The sequence below is a fragment of the Hemibagrus wyckioides genome, linkage group LG16 (genome assembly GCF_019097595.1).
Source record: "Hemibagrus wyckioides isolate EC202008001 linkage group LG16, SWU_Hwy_1.0, whole genome shotgun sequence".
NCBI classification, from domain to species: Eukaryota; Metazoa; Chordata; class Actinopteri; order Siluriformes; family Bagridae; genus Hemibagrus; species Hemibagrus wyckioides.
Window position 1 is genome coordinate 6,213,381 of NC_080725.1, and position 6,340 is coordinate 6,219,720.

General features: G+C 39.6%; 1 long non-coding RNA gene across 1 annotated transcript; it reads right to left on the reverse strand.

Moving 5' to 3' along the window:
* Positions 1–463: 463 nt before the first annotated feature.
* LOC131367141 (uncharacterized) lies at positions 464–6,068 on the reverse strand. The gene is made up of 4 exons (XR_009206894.1): positions 5,812–6,068; positions 1,718–1,802; positions 1,509–1,623; positions 464–875 (listed from the first exon to the last, which is right to left on the reverse strand). It is a non-coding gene; the product is annotated as an uncharacterized LOC131367141 (long non-coding RNA).
* Between the last annotated feature and the right edge of the window lie 272 nt (positions 6,069–6,340).

A 6,340-nucleotide genomic window follows, 5' to 3' on the forward strand; every position in this document is an offset into this window, starting at 1 on the left:
AGTAAATCCAGAAAACTTTTAGGACCAGAAGTCCTAAAGCATCATTAGCATCGTCAACATGAATGTTAAAGTCTCCTACAATCAACACTTTGTCGAAATGAATCAATAGGTCTGAGAGTAAATGTGCAAACTCTTTAAGAAAATCACCGTAGGGCCCCGTGGGTCTATAGATGGTGGCCAGAGCATGTCTGTGAGTGCTACATTAAGGACAAGCACTTGGAATGAGTTAAAAACTGGGTCCTGTTTTCTGAGCAACAGTAAGAGAATTGTTATAGATTGTTGCAACCCCACCTCCACCACCAGTCTGACGGGGCTCATGCTTATAGGAATATCCTGATGGAGTAGACTCATTCAGACCAATGTGGTCATTTGGTCTAAGCCAGGTTTCAGTAAGGCAGAGTGCATCAAGACTCTTATTCCATTCAAGTTTATTTGTATAGTGCTTTCAACAAAGAGCATTGTCTCAAAGCAGCTTTACATAAGGAACAAGAAACATACAGACAGACAAACAGTCCTAGATGTCATCCCAAGTGGGCAAGCCTGAGGCGACTGTGGCAAGGAAAAACTCCCTTAGATGGTATGAGGAAGAAACCTTGAGAGGAACCAGACTCAAAACGCAACCAATCCTCATTTGGGTGACACAGGAGAGTGTGATATGAACAATGTCCTTTCTGCATTCATGTATAGTCAATTGTGTGATGCAGATAAATCATGTGTACAGTATTGTGTAAATTAATAAAGAGATTGTTGTCGTCCACATAGGGTTGGCAGCGTTGCTTTGAACACCCCAGTCCTCACAAAGCCGAACCCGGCTGGAGCTGGTCCATCTCTGGATGCCACTGGAGCTGGCCCAATCTCTGCATGCCTCTGGATGGCTAGAAGAAGGGAAACAAGTGGAAAGTAATTAGCGTAGCTGCTGTTCATAATATGAGCTGAATTGTGAGAGCTTGTGTGTGCTGGTTTTTGGAGCAATAAGTAATATGTCTGTCTTATCAGAATTTAATAATAGAAAATGATCAGTAGTCATCCAATCTTTTATATCTTTAACACACTCAGTTAATCTGGACTGAAATGAGATATTTCATGTGGTTTTGATGAGATATATAACTGGGTATCGTCAGCATAACAATGGAAACTAATCCAATGCCATCTGATGATGTTACCCAGGGGAAGCATGTAAAGTGAGAAAAGCAGAGGTCCTAAAACTGACCCTTGTGGGACCCCGTCTTTCACTGACACTACACTGGGCAGTTCTCCATTTAAATCTACAGTTTACAAGCTCATCTCCATTTGTTGCAAGTCTATTGGTTTTACTGTACTGTATTCATTTTCCAAACACTATAATGGCTTATCTGTAGTTATGACTTGAAGTTTTGAAGCGTGCCTTCAATTTGAAGAAAGCTTATGTAGAAACATACCACTAAGCCACCAGCTGTCTTAGATTGCACTACCTCGTGGTGTACAGGCAGGGCACTGACTTAGAGCAATGTCAGAGGTGTATTCTGTACCTGCTAGTCCTTGATGAACTCCTCTGTCTCCTCACCAAGGTAGAAAATGAGGCCTCTGATCACAGCTTCTCTTCAGGCAAAGTGCAGGATGACGAGGAGGAAATTCCTCCTCCATCTGAAAGAGAGAAAGAGCGAAAGAGATAGATAGATTTAAAACTTTGCCACAAACACCTTATATTGGAGAACACGACTTCAAATGTTAAACATACCTGGGAAAGCTCAAATGAAGTCAATCACAGGTGGTTTCTTGAGGATTACGTCATTTCGACGCAGAGAGCAGGTCTTTGCCGACTTCTTGATGAGATAAAACAAAGTACAATGGGCTTTTTAACATAGAAACATGAAACAGCTAACATGAACTCTTACCATAACCACATTCAAGTTGCTGAAAAGAATTATTTAACATCCACTTTTAACCTTTTTAATACAGTAATTGTGTCCTATTAACCAGAATAGGCTTTTAACCAGGAAATAACAGGATTTATATCAAAACCATTTCTATCTCAACGTCACTTATTTGTGCCAATCCAAGGCTTAGTAATGGCACAGACCAAGCTAGCGATTAGCATGAGCTACCAGCGCTAACGCGATTAGCACATGAAGCATGCCATTTATTCATTTGCAATGATACAAAAAGACACCAAAGCATATAAACATTAGACATCATTGTCACAAACTCCCGACTGGTTTTTATGAAAAGTATCTAGACAACAATATCAAGTACGCTGTCATTTCATCTTACCATATTAGCCACAGCTACAAGCCACGAGCTAAAAGTCAACATGCTATACACTCGCCGGGCTTTCGGCAAGAAAATTAGCCCAATATTTCATACGGCTTACAAAAAGTTGTAGTTCCTTCATTTTAATTCAAAAACAATTCTTTTTCAATCTCAACATCACTTGTTTGTGCCAATCCAAGGCTTAGTAATGGCACAGACCAAGCTAGCGATTAGCATTAGCTGCCAGCGCTAACGTGATTAGCGCATAAAATATGCCGTTTACTCATGGAGATTTTAGCTTTTAGCACACCTTTCACCCGCGTTTACTCTACTTTGCACAAAATAAGTCAATAAATCCAGAAATAATCTTAGCTTTACTGCCGAGCCACAGGAATTCCACAATGGCCATGCATGCAAAATTGCTTTAATCGAACACGGCTCCTTTCAAAGCAAAAGCCCCACAATGGAATACGTTCAAAAATGCCATTTCAAATTGGTTCATTTAGAAAATAATGAAATACTAGTCCTCGCCATGTCTAGTAGTCTGTGTATAAGTGTTTAAAGGAAAGAAATTTTTTTTTTTTTAACCTACCGTGATCGTGTTGTCGATCTCTTCTTTGTACCATAAATAGCGTTCATGATTAATTGTACTGTTGTGTTTGGTCAGGTTGCCACACTTGACCAAGCACCCATGCCTGGCCGTTTGCTTAGCATATAGCTTGGCATGGGGGGGTAAAAAAAAGAAAAAAAAAAGATAAACCCCTATTTTCTTACACTTTATCTTAATCTTCTTTTCCACATCTTTTATGCAAGGTTTTATTATTATCTATTTTAATAATCAGCATTAACAAGAAGAATCAGGAAAAACAATCGTCACCCTCAGCACAGTTTTTCTACACTCACTACAGCTGTGTTCCTATTGTGTGTTTCAGATTGTGTAATTGTACATTTCTAATGTACACCTTGTATATTACAGTATTTCTGGCCTTAACTTATGTGTTAGGCTGCTTGACGATTCACAGAGTAAGAACTTCCTTGTATGGTGGAACACACTGTTTGCTGTCCATATGACAATAAACTGTTAAATCTTGAATATAACAATCTAATTATTAAGTCATTTTTATCTAGTACTTTAGTAAACCCCTATTACAGCATGTCTTCCACGGCCTCACAGTACCTCATAAACCTTAGAAACTATAATCCTACACATGACATACAACTTTACACGTCATGTGTGAATTTGAGAAGAAAAGAACAGTTAAAGAGGGACCCAAACATTCTGGCCTCATAAATGACTGTGTAACAGTTTCTTCCTTCAAGCCATCAGACTCGTCACCACCCAGAACTGAACTGTACCGAAGTCACACACACACACACACACACACACACTCACACACACACTCACACACACACACCTGTGTGAACTGAACTGTTCTAAACTGGAACTTAAACACTTAGTTCAATTCAGTATTCGTCCTTGTCTATAGCACCAGCCACTTTATAAGTGTTTACATGCCGTTTCTGAACATTTACTCAATTGCTGCTGTTTCTGTTTTTGTACACATTTCAAACTGCCACCAACTGCTGCTATTACAGAAGCTATTAGAGCGGGTAAACTAAGTATTGAACACGTCACTATTTGTCTCTGTAAGTATATTTCTAAAGGTGCAATTGACATGAAATGTCCACCAGATGTTGGTAACAACCCATGCAGTCCACACATGTGAGGAACACACTTCTTGCTTTTGGTTGGAGATTTTCTGTTATCTTGTCCAGTATTTCTGTAGTCATGGTCTTCCCAATAGATTGCAGAATGGGTTGCCAGCACTTTATTATGTAGGCTGGTTGTTGCACCATCTCATTTTCTGGAGATTGTTTTCATTTGGATGCACAGAGCAGTTGTGACTGCTAAGTACACTTAGGACCTCATCCATGTCAGCACTTTGAAATTCCTGAAACGCTTCACTTAAAACGGGATTAGTAAACAATATTCAAAGAGCAACTTGCCTTATCTATCTCCATTTTTGTGAGATTCTCCTCTGGGACACCCCTCTCTCTTAATGCTTAGTCCATCTTTACAGCGGATATTACAATACATTTCTGATGGTGGTGGCGAAGATGCCAATGTGTATGTGCAACAGTCAGTTGAAACTGCGCCTAATTTTCCAGAATTATGTCGTGATCACGGGAAAACAACTTTTGTTATCTCGAGATCACGAGAAAATTAAGTTGTGATCGTGAGAAAACAAAAGCAAAAATAATAATATCACATGGCCTCTCTCGGCTTCTGTAATCAACTGACTAACCAAAACTCTTTTCAAACCATATCTTAAAAAAGGGGGGATTTATGTTTATATAAAATGTCTTTGTTATTCCAAATATAATATCTTCTAGGGGAAAAGTTATGTTTATAGGCCCAAGTCCATGCCATGAGAGCTTGTTGATGAAATCTTGCAAGTTTTACTGGAATTTTATCAATACAATAGTTTAACAAAAATTCATGACCCCTGAATTCATGAACACTGACTTAAACAAAAGGTTTGGGAATGTGTTCCACATATTATCTTTCTTTTTTAAGTACTGTGTAATCCTCCACCAGCGATTTCCAGCACAACAATAGCACGCTGATGACGTCACGGTCCACCAGCGATATTACCCTCCAATGCCTCTCCATATTGGCTAAAAATTAACAAGGAGAGTAGTCTTTTTTCTGAGGAACTTTTCTGTACAGCAGTGTGTTCTGCATTTCTTTTCAGCGATATGGCTGAATCTACACAAAACAATAAAAGAAATTAAGACTGAGGAGAGAGCCGAATCTTTGCTTCTCCATGCAGGCAGGGGCGGGACTTTATTTTGATAGTCACACCATGCAGCCAATCACATGCGATGGCACACTAGGATCATACAAGTATGTGAAAGAGCGAGTGTAGTGGTACAGGCCAGGTACACAGAGTGACAGAGGGGCGGGGAGCTGGATTGAAATACAAGTGCGTCGGGAAAAAGTAAAGAAATGAGAGAAAACCGATCAAGAAGCAACATCTGGCTGAATTTTAATGATATTTAGAGACTGTAAAGCTGAGTGCAGAATTTGTAAAATGAAAATATCCGTCAGAACAGGGTCAACAACAATCATGTAACTGTACGTTATATTTGTAACGAAAGAAATGCATAAAAATAAAGCTTTTATGAAAACACTGAATAAAAAATTGCTTACCAACACACAAAACATTCATTCATTCAAGTGCTAAATTAGGCTAAAATAGAAGGCTCCGAGTGATCCTAAATGAAGAGCCATTTGGGAGCTGTTAGAGCAGACTCTTCTAAGGGAGCCGAGCCAAAAGAGCCGAATCTTTGAAAAGAGCCAGACCTCCATCACTAGAACAAGTGACTCATGAACCGGTTCTCTAATGAATCGCTCATAAATACTCAGGAATCAAGAGTTAGAGAAGTGTTTGAACGAGTCTAACGTTCTGTACGACCCTCTTTAGGATAAGCAGTACAGAATAATGAATAGAATTTTAATAGTTTTACATATTTTATCAACAACATTTACAAAGTATTTTTGTAATGATTTTTTCTTACCCTCAGGATGGCAAGTCCAAGCAGCTCTATTAACCCTGCACCTCTTAGGTGCAAGTGCGTGGAAACTTTAGGTTACTTACGTAACCCTGGTTCTCTGAAAACAAGATTGAGGTCTCTCACTATGGGAATCCCCTTGGGCGTGACCGATCCTGGAAGCACCAATTACACCACGTCTGTCGGCTGGTGTCCCGCCTCCCTCATATATACATATATATATATATATATATATAATATCGCTGCCCCATCTCTACCTCGCTTCTCCGTGCTGCTGCAAGGAGGGAAGTGTGGTGAGACACCTCACTCCTGTTATCAGAGAACCGGGGTTACGTAAGTAAGTTCGGTATCTCACTATGGGATATAGACAACTCCCGTATTGCAGATATGCTGTCCGAAGCAGGCCTGTCAACCAACTCATGATGCATGATAACATAAACGGGTGATTCTCACGGAATCTTGGTTTTAAAAATTTCAAACATGAAAATTTTAAAAATGCTTAAATTACCCCCCCCCAGACATTAGCAACAAAGTC